Genomic DNA, 11,416 nt, shown 5'->3' on the forward strand with positions numbered 1-11,416 from the left:
CTGCCTCTGCCTCCTGAGTATTGGAATTAAAAGTGTGCACCACATGCCTAGCCGAAAGGATACATTTCTAATTAATTGTTCCCCCCCACCTGCCATTTGCTGAAAACAATCTCTGTTTGCATGATCTACATTTCCCCCACATTGTTGCCAGGCCTATCTGTTTTATATAGAATATTTTCTACTCATTTTTGGACCCTTGTGACCTCTACTATTTATGAAGTAGCTACTATATTCCAGGTGCATGTTTAAGCACTGGCAAAACAGGGGGGGAAACACACACAAAATCCTTGATGTTATCACTATGGCACCTCATTTGGGGTGAGGCTGGCAGACAAGAAGCAATGAAAGGAGTGATATATGTCACATGAAAGTAGACCAGCCATGCTGGTGACAGACCAGAGGAGGTGCCCTTCTGAGTGGAAAAGTGATTCAGAGAAGCTGCCATTTGTGGAAATGAGAGATATCAATGCTTGCTAAGCTGGGGTGGCATACGTAGAAGCTGGTCTGGGTCTGTGAGAAAGACATACAGCCAAGCGTTCTGTTCTCGATATTGACACTTGGCCGTTCTGGGATGGGGATGTAACTCAGTGGGCAGAGCGCTCACTTCACACACACAAAACCCTCGATTCCATCCCCAGAACACGTCACAAAACTAGGCATCAGGAGCACAGTCCTGTAACTCCAGCAATGTGGAGGTAGGAGCAGGAGGGGCAGCAACGCTTTGAGAGAGAGCCGGGTAAACGCTGGCCTAGGTATAGGATTATGGGAGCAATAGAGACTGTCATCCTCCGCTGCATGAGTTCAAGGCCAGCCTGGGATACATGAGACCCCACTTAAAAACAAAAGGGAGATACTGTGTGTATGTTGGAGAAGTTGTACTCTGAGGTAGAATGGAGAACATCACCCTTTAAGGGACGAGCACCTCTGAGCTGAAGAGTTCAGTGCAACTAGTGTGCAAGAACAGTAAACAGGCTAGTGGGGTAGAGAAACCAGGCACACGGGTGAGAGATGCAGGATGGGAATTTGCAGGGGACTAAATAGTCCCAGGGCTTACATGCACGTCAGGGGTGTGGCACTTTATTCCGGCTTGGGAAGCTGCAGGTTGATGAAGAATGCACTTAGGCCACTTCAGTTGCCCAATTTCAATAAGGGTCACTTACAATCTGACACAGATGGGAGATCTGGAGTGGTGGTTGCTTGAGGCTCTGTTTTTGAAAGTATAACTTAGCACCTCCCCCTCTCCTTCCCCCAACCTCTTCTTCATTACACAGTTCTTGCTTCATTGAACAGATGTGTGTGTGTGTGAGTGTGTGTATGTCTGAGTGTGTGTGTGAGTGTGTGTGTGTGTCTGTGTGTGTGTGTGTGAGTGTGTGTGTGTGTGTCTGTGTGTGTGTCTGTGTGAGTGTGTGTGTTTGTGTGTCCCTGTGTGTGTCTGTGTGTCTGTGTGTGCGTGTAAGGAAAATAGAAGAATCAATTCTTACTATAATATTTGGCCCAACTGCCTGATGAAAAATGTTGCCGCTGGGCTGCAGGAAGGCTCAAATGGTTAAGAGAGCTTCCTGTTCTTGCCGAGGACCTCAGTTCGGTTCCCAGCACTCAAGCAGGGAAGCCCACACTGCCGGTAACTCCAGCTCCATGGAGATCTGACGGCCTTGGTCTCCATGGGCACCAACACTCAGGTACCCATCCCACATGCATGCACACACTTAGACATAGTTAAAATATCTCTTTTGCTTTTTTTTTCTTTCAGGTGTATGGGTGTTTTTCCTGCTTTCAGAGGCCAGAAGAGGGTGTTGGATGTTTCCCCGGAGCTAGAGTCACAGATGGTTGGGAGCTACCCAGTGGGTGTTGGGAATGGAACCTGTGTCCTCTGGAAGAGCAGCCAGTGCTCTTAACCTCAAAGCTGTCTCCCTAGCTCATGATGATTGTTTTGGCTTGTTTTTAAGATGCTGCTGCTGCTTCCTGAGTAGGAGCTGGTGTGTGGTGATGAGGGGGATGTAGAACCTTCTGCTTGGGGCCACAGCATCTGGCATCTTAATGAGGATGCCATGTGTATTGACTAACTACCTCAGTGGTGACACTGTGCTCTAAAGTGGGGCAGAGAATACATCAACAGGAGTGGAAGGAGCTTAGGGACTAGCCAGGTTTTAAAAATAGAGCATATGAAGTAAAGGCAGTGGCACAGGCCTTTAATCCCAGCACTTTGGAGGCAGAGATAGGCAGGTCTCTGTGAGTTCAAGGCCAGCCTGGTTTACAAAGTGAGTCCAGGACAGCCAAGGCTATACAAAGAAACCCTGTCTCAGGAAAAAAAAGTTTATTTTTTGGGTGAACAGTGAAGTTGAGCAGATGGTACAGATTTGGCATTTGTCTTCTGTGTATGTATCACACATTCACAGGCTCCCTCACTAGAGTAAGGCATCTTCTCCACTGATGAGCCCACATTGCCTCATCATTATGTTTCTGTGTTTGTTTGTTTTTTAAGTTGAAACCATTGGCAGGCAAGGAATCCGGGAAGATGAATTTGGCTGTCTGTTGCTGTTGAGTACACTCAGGCAATGAGATGGGTCACATGCTAGTGTCTCTCAATCTTGGGTGATTCTTCAAATGTTCTGGGCAACCTTAGCATCTTTTTACGCTAAGCTCTGTACATGGAGTCTCAGACTCAGTCTGCAGGATCTGGGGCTGAGGCATCATCAAGTTCTCAGACACTCGCAGATAATTTTAAAGTAACTCTCCACTGGAAGCATGGCTTAAGTCTGCATTTGCGGCTGACATTTGAGATTAGGGAGCAAAAGGAGAGAGAGAAACAGCTCAGGTGGTAAAGGGCTTGCTGCCCAGGCAAGAGGACCTGATTTGGGTCCCCAGACCCCACATGGCCAGCCAGCCTAGCCTCCTTGGCGAGCTTCAAGTCAATGAGAGACCCTGTATTAAAAACACGGTGAGGCCGGGTGGTGATGGCACACGCCTTTAATTCTAGCACTCGGGAGGCAGAGGCAGGTGGATCTCTGGGAGTTCCAGGACAGCCTGGTCTACAAAGAGAGTTCCAGGACAGCCAAGGCTACAAAGAGAAACCCTGTCTCGAAAAACCAAAACCAAAACCAAACAAACAAACAAAAAAAGCCAAGGTGGATGACACATCCTGGAGGATGACACCTGAGAATGTCTCCTGGCCTCCATAGGCATATACACAGACACACAGATACACAGACAAACAGACACACAGACACACACACAGACCCAAAAATGTGAGAGTAGCAGGGACATATGGTTTGGCCTTTAGAAAAACAAGTTGAAGCTACGAATTAAGCCATCTCAAAGGCAAGGCATTTTAAATTACATAGTTCTATTTAACACAAATCCACTTACAGGAGGGGAGATTTGTGGAAGAGTATAGTTTTCCACAAGACCCAAGGAAATCTCGGGCTAAGGCAGCTTGGAGGAGTTGAAGGAAAAGAAGTAGAGGCTTTTAATGAATAAACATTCGGTGCCTCTGGCCTTAAGTCACAGTCTCATTCATCCACATTCTCAATGAGCCATAAACAACCAACGAACCTGAATTTCCCCAGGCCAGGGCCCCATTCCTCACTCTTTCTGATGCAGAAGGCTAGCCTGTGCTACATGAGACCTTGCCTCAACAAGCTACTGCTCCACCCTGCCCCAAATCAAAAGAGTAGAAATTATCTTTCTAGACTCATCACCTGGGAGGCTGGAAAATCCAAGGCCACAGTGCCAGAGTGTTCTGAGCTTCTCATGAACGCTTTGTGATGCTTCAACTCATGGAGGAAAATGGAAGGGTAAGAGGACGCGTTTGGAGCTGACAGAATGCTAGGGACAGCCTACTTTATGACAACCTGCTCTCACGAGAATGGCATCAGCCACAATTAACGGTCTAACCATGCCTTAACGTTCCCATCTCCCAGCACTTTCACCACAATGGCAACCAAATTCCGACATGAGTTTTGGAGAGGACAAACCACATTAACGTACAGCACAGTGGAGTTCCAGAATTGTGTGTGTAACAGAAGCGAGCTCACGCTGACTAAGATGCTGCTTTCCACCTCAGCTCTGTGTGACTCCACAGAGGCTGCTGACTTCATCCCCTCTATTTGTACTCTACTGTCCAGAGTTAAGCTGCCTGGTGGTTTCTGGCAGCCCCCCCCCCCATCAGAGTGTGAAGAAGATGTTTTAGATTTGCTTTCTCTTCTGGAACAATGTTCATGTCTACACGAACAAAATATCTTCTCTGGAGCACAGACAACCAACACCTCAGGAGACACAAGCATTAAATTCTTATTTTCAACTTTTTTTTTTTTGGTAATAGAAATGACATTTTTTTTTTGTTCAAGGAAAATGTCCAAATAGAAAGGAAATGAAAGAAAGAGAGGAAATAAGGGGAAAGAAAACAACTGTTCAGGGGAAAAGTCAAGAAATTCACCCATGCTGCTCACTGTTTCTCTGAAGGTCACATTGACAGATGTTTTGATAAGGACATCCTCTCTGGTGCATCATGGGTAGAAGGTGCTGTGAGTCACAGCATCCCTGTCCTGCCTTAAACTTCACTGGAAAGTGAGGGGTGAGAGAAACCAAAGCAAAGTTCTTTGTCCTGAGGTCATTGTTTGCCAAGATACCTGTTTATCTGGACTCCCCGTTTCTCACCTTGACCCTCAGGCTCCTGCTATGGAACAGTCTGGTTTAATAAAACGTTTTAAAGCTCATGGCTGGGGAGGTCACAGACCCTCGAGTGGAAGGTACTGCTCCTCGTCTGCTAAGTGGCCATCAAGCCCACAGACCGGTGCTGCCGTCCCCTTTGCTCCTCTGCAGTGGGCAGCACCAACTTCAGAGACTCATAGCCTGTCACAGTGCTGAGAGTGACTGTTGAATGCCCAGCCAAAGCGGAAGTATCTGTCACTCCCTCTAAAGCACAAGGACAGTCACAGAAAACGAAGTGGGAAGAACATGAGAGCTGGAAGAAGAGGGGAGCATTGTAAAATTCTGCCTCCTGGGTATGGCCGGGCTCTTATATTACTGACCTCATAGCAGTTATGTTTTCCTGTGTAAGATTATGATAGTCAACATCCTGTCATGGAGAGGAGATGGGCCTTTGGGGCTATGGCCCTCCCTGAGCATCTGTAGGCAGTTCATAATTGCTGGGGAATTGAGAACCATTTTCTTCAACAGTGTGAGGTGTCCATGCTCCTGTAAATGGCCACTCGCCCAGGCCCCTGTAAGCATTCTAATGAAACTCATTGTGTCACACACACACACACACACACACACACACACACACACACATACACACGAGATATGAAAACAAAAATGGGCTTGGAGGGACGATGAAGGGTGTTAGCCTGAGTGCAACGGGAAGTAAAATCAGACGGTGTGATCTATATGTATGAGCATATCTTAATGAAGTCTGCTATGTACACAATTAAAACTTTAAAATACCGTTAAAAGTTCTAAAATTAAACCAGAACCTTTGTCAAAAATGGATGAAAATGTATTTTTAAATATGAAAGTGGCTTGCACGGAATGGCTGCCTGGAATAAGGAACTAAGATTGCATCCTGCATTCCAATGAGATCCTAAATATCCTCCAATAAATCCGAGGCCCACTGATGAACTTATAATTTGGTATATGACAGACAATAAGAGGTGACTTAACCAAGTCTGTTGCACATAAGACATTTTCTTACAAGAATCTAAATACTCTGCATGTACTCAGAATATAAAATCCTAAACCTTGGGCCTAAATGGCCTTCTACAATGAAAATTTGCAGTGGAAAATGAGCTCCCAAAAAGGCAAAATAAGGCATCTTTAATAGTGCCATGAGTGCTAGGGGAAGCCTTGGAATACATGTCCAATGAAGATGATGTGGGTGTAAACGAGGGCCCGAGCTGTGACACTGAAAGTTAAATCCCACCAGGCGTCTGCAGATTGTGAGAGAAAAGCAAGGCTAAAAGGAGAGCGATTACCTCCATAGAGTTTCTGAAAGGCATCTCAAGATCAAGCCATCTGTCCAAGGGAGAGAATGCTCTACCCATCCAACATGAGCTCTCTATCGTTTCGTTGCTGAATGAGGCATGACTCAAAGGCCTAATGGTCAGTGTAAGATAACGTGACCGTTGACTGGCCTCGCCTTGTCCCCCTAGGTGCCAAATGATGCTCTTCCCACCCCTACTCCTTAGTTCCTCTGTGAATCAGGAGCACAAAGGTAGAAAAAAAGTCTTGTGGCCTGTAGTCCATGATGAAAGGGGTCTATCCTGAGCCATGGATGGGACTTTACCAGGATGGATGAATGTGGCAAGTTTTAGTCACAAAGGTTCCGGCACTTGCCTGTTTCACAAATTCAGACAAAGTTATGTTCAAACAGGGAATAGGGCTCTGGGGGAGAGGGGAGGTGGCTGTGAGGGGCCTGGGAGGAGGAGCGGGGTGGGAAGCTTCTGTCAGGGTATAAAACATGAGAAGAAAAGAGGCTAGGGTCAATGTGTGTTTATAATTCATTCTAAATGATCTTCATATAGCAATTCTTTTGAGGAAAAAAAAAAGGAGTAAAATTGCAGCTGGTGGCCGTGCCTGAAGCTGTGCGTGGTGCAAGCTTTGGTGTAGCTCAGTGTGCTGTACCCACTTCAATCACCCATCTGACCTATTTGGGGTTCCTGCAGCCCACAGAGCCCTTTGTGTGCCCTGTGCCCATTTGCATAGACCATTTTTGTAGTAAAAGTAGTAATTTAAAGACTTGTACCTGGGGCTGGAGAGATGGCTCAGCGGTTAAGAGCACTTGCTGCTCTTCCAGAGGACCTGGGTTCAATTCCCAGCACCCACATGGTGACACAACAACTGTCTGCGACTCCAGATCCAGGGGACCAGTTGTCCTCTCCCCGCCTCCACAGGCAATAGGCACATGTGCAGTTCACAGACATGTATGCAGGCAAAACACCCATAAGCATAAAATAATACAAATGAAAAACAAAAACAAAACAAAACAAAAAAAGACTTGTACCTGACTACCGGGATAGTGCAGAGATAAGAGCTGCCACCTCTCTTCTAGTCGGTTCTAAATATTCCTAAAACCTCTATCTTTGGCATTAAAAAAAAAAAGGCCTTGGTGAATGGGGCTGGGGTCATGGCTCAGTAAACTGTTTGCATAAGCATAGAGACCTGCCTTTGGGTTTCCAGCATTCACGTAAAAAGCTGGGAGTGCTAGTGTGCCTCTGTAATCCCAGTGCTAAGGAGGCAGAGACAGATGGTCCCTAGAAGGCATGGGATAGCCAGGCTAGCTGACTCAGAAAGCTGCCGAGCCAGTGTGAGACTCTGTGTCAAATGGTAAGGTAAAGAGTAATTGAGGAAGATGCCTGACGCAGATCTCTGGCCTACACACTCATACACGCACACACCCCACATAACAACCAACTAACTAAATGTCATATTTATTTTAAAGTATCATGCTTCCAGCATTCAACAACAACAACAGCAACAACAACAACAACAACACACACATACTTATTCTAAAAGGGAGGAAAGAGCTAGATCAAGCAGTGGTTGGCTAAAGCAAGATTGACACTTACAGGCAGATGCCAAACCCTAGAGCTCTATGTCTAGCCCCTGGAGCTGGGTGGCCATGCCCCTGTGACACTGCCACCAACCTGCAGCATACACAAGACAACGCTACAGAGAATCACTTCTGAGTTGGAATTTTAATGACATCTTTGGCAAGCTATTCTAGCTCGCTGTGGCAGGAAGCTGCTAAGTGATGCGGGATGAGATTATGATCAGCCTCGGTAGGTGGGAGTTTGTGTTGCTGGGCTCCTGGATGCCCCCCCCCACCCCCGTGTCTGCTGTGCTGGTAATGTCACTCAGTGACTATGTGCCAGCTCTTGGTAATCTATAACCGTGACTGGCTGATGACAACTTACCATGGCGTCTTCTTCTTTCTTTCTTTTTGTTTTTTGTTTTGTTTGTTTGTTTTTTGAGACAGGGCCTCAAACTCACATTGATCCACCTGCCTCTGCCTCCAAAGTGCTGGGATTAAAGGCACGAGCCACCATGCTCAGCTACCATAGCATTTTCCGATGAATCCATTTTTGTTTTTGTTTGGTTTGGTTTTTGTTTTTGTTTTGTTTTGTTTGCCTCTTTCTGGAATCAAAGACACGAGCCACAGAGGTGTTTATGCTTTGTGTCCATGAGATATCTTCATCCTGTCTTCCAGTACTTTCTGTTTTATATGCCTGACCAGTTAATCAAGTCACTCACACTGCGGAACAGGAGTCTCTCCTGTCCGTCTCCTCTCCACACACAGTGCAACTTCCACCACTCTGCCTGTGTGAAGGACTGTCTTCACTGTCCTTTGAGGCAGCCCCAGGTGCAGGTGCAAGAACCCTGCTGTTTAGTTCTGGCAAGCATCCATACAATAGCTTGCTTCTCTGAAGGAAGCTATCCCAAGTACTTAATTTCTGAATTTTAATTCTAGTCTATATTGAGTTTCTAAGACATTGGACCTCAGAATTCAAAAATGGAATTCAACAAAAATCTAAGAAGTCATTCATGTTTTGCTTGGATGTGTAGTTGTATATGTGCATGTGAGAACATGTGATTGCATGTGGGAGACATATGTGGGCATGTGGATGCCAGAGGTTGACAGTGAATGTATTACTTGATCGAATTCTACTTTATTAAAGCAGAGTTTTTAACTGAACCTGAAACTGTTGATTAGTGTAGTCGAGGTAGCTGGCTTGTCCCAGGGGATCCCCTATGTCCTCCTGAGTGCTAGGACTATAGGCAGGCCACCACGCCCAGTGGACTTTTACAGGGGTGCTGGGGATTTGAACTCTGGTTGCTGTGCTTTCCTGGCAAGTGCTGTATCTTTCCACCCACCTCCTCTGCCCCTACCTGCCCCCATGGATATTTCAGAGATATATTAGAGCATCGTTAGTAATAGAGATGGAGATAGGGAGATGCCTCTGTGGGTAAAGAGCTTACTGCGTGAGCATCAGGACCTAATCCAAATGTCCAGTCTCAAATCCAAAGCCTAGTGTGGTGGTACGTGCCTGTCAGACCTGTGCCAGGAAACACCCGCTGGCCAGCTAGTCTAGCTGAGTTGGAAGTTCCAGGTCAGTGAAAGATCCTGTCTCAAAAAAAAATGAAAGAGAAAAGCAACAGGGGAAGACACCCAACATTAATCTACACCCCACAACACACACCAGGAAGTGACCAGGTCTCCTCTGCCAAGCACTCAATATTATGTAACTGTATTGTTATAGCTCTAAAGCGCCACGGTCATCTACCCGTGAACTAAGACCTTCAACACTGTGACCCAAAGCAAACCTTTTTCTCTTTCTAAGCATGTTATCTCAGGCATTTGTCTGCAGTAATAGAAAGCTGATGAACATGGCTATGTTTCGTTGGTGGAGGAATGAGCCAAATCCATGACCTGTGGCTTAGGACGTTTATGACCTCTGGCGAAAACTTCTCAAAGTTGTCATTTCTTCATTTGCAAATGGGTGTGTAACAGCTAGCGTGTAGCGCTTAAAAGGAATAAATTGTCGTAAACATGGAACTCACTCCTGGTGTCTGGTGCACACGCAGGACTCAATAGATGACACTTATTTGTTAGAGTGGAGATAAGGAGAAGGCTTCAGTGAGCCTCTAAACTGTGGAAGGTCAGGAGCATGCCTGATAGAGAGCATCACTGCTGTTCTCCTTGTTAAATTGTCTTCCCATGAGGCAACCGAATGTACAACAAACCACACCAACTTCTGCCAGGCAGCCCTCAGCTCCTTAGAACTCAGTAACTTGCTGGCTGTATAACCTCAGAAAATCCCCTAACTTCTGTGAGCCCCACTTTTCCATTACAAGAAGTGGGCATAATTTCTATATGATTAGAAATAAAAGAGGTGGCCGGTGCTAAGATTTCTAGCTGCAGTCCTCTCCTGCCATCCTAACCGCGTCTTAACGTCTGTTCTGAGTTGTGTCACCTTGCGTCATATCTGCCCCAGAGAGGGAGGAGAGTGACTAGAAAGGGTTACTAATCCCTCGAAACCCTCAGATCACAGATAAACTCACCTTGGCTTACATTTGATGACCTGATCACACACACTGGGGACCACACGAAGGTCGCCCCCCACTCAGGGCTGTACTCCCCATCAAAGCCTTGCTTCTGCTCACGGACGCTGCTGGGGATGGGGACGCTTCAAGGAAGCAAGGGAAGAACAACGGTTTTCCAAGCAGACATCACCAAAACCAAGCACTTTCTTTCCCTGTGCGAGGGATGGAAACCTCACGATTGAAAGGATAGAGACATTTATCATGTCATCTTAGGTGGGTGCACACAGAAACTTGGAGTTAAAAACCAGAGGCACAGTATGGGTGGGAGTGGCCAACCAATGACTGGTCCAACATGAGGCCCACACCACAGGATGGGGCCCATGCCTGATACTGCCTAGAGGGCTAGGAACCAGAGGCTGGATAGCCCAGAGATCTAGGATAGAAACAAACATGGCTGTGGGGGGTGTGGAGAGTCAATGAGCTGATTCCTAGTGATGTCCTGCTGGACTTGTACACCCAAGCCTAGCATAATGGACACCAGAGATGCTTCATCCAGCAACTAACTGACGGGAGCAGCTGCAGAGACCCACAGCCAAGCATTAGCCAGAGCCTGGGGGGAAGGCATCCCATGGAAGAGGAGCAAGGATTGTAGGAGCCAGTAGGGTCGATGACACATCAAGAACACAGCTCACAGAATCAAGTAAGCAGGGCTCACAGGGACTCACAGAGACTAAAGCCACAGTCGGGGAGTCTGTATAGGTCTGAGCTAGGTCTTCTGGATACATGCTATGGCTGTGCAGCTTGGTGTTCTTCTAGGACCTCCAACAGTGGGGGTGGGAGTTATCTCTGACTTTTTCTGGGACCCCTTTCCTCCTACTGGGTTGCCTCGTCCAGCCTTGGGAGGAAGGGATGTACTTAGTCTCTATAACTTGCTATGCGGTGTTCCGTTGCTATCCCTGGGAGGCCTGCTCTTTTCTGAAGGGAAACATATGAGGAGTGGATCTGGGGAAGAGGGGGACGGGGGGCGGGGGGCGGGTCAGGAGAGAGTAACTGGGAGGAGTGCAGGGAGGGGAAACTGAGGTCAGGATATAATGTATGATGGAAGAAAAAACTAAAAACTAAAGAGGAAAGAAATGAGAAAGAAGGAGGAGGAAGAGGAAGAGGAGGAGGAGAGCCACTCAAAAGCCATTGAGCATGCGCAGAACCTACGTCTTTGTTTCATGATGTTTCAGATGAGACCCAGAGACTGGCTCATATAAGCAGAGGGTTACCATACACAAGTCCTGGGCTGGAGATCTAGTGGAAGGGCATGGCCAACACTGTGCACTCCAGGTTCAGTAGGAGACCCCGTTTCAAAATAAAAAGCAGGTGAGCA

Source organism: Acomys minous (assembly GCF_964271855.1).
Source record: "Acomys minous genome assembly, chromosome: 5".
Classification (NCBI taxonomy): domain Eukaryota; kingdom Metazoa; phylum Chordata; class Mammalia; order Rodentia; family Muridae; genus Acomys; species Acomys minous.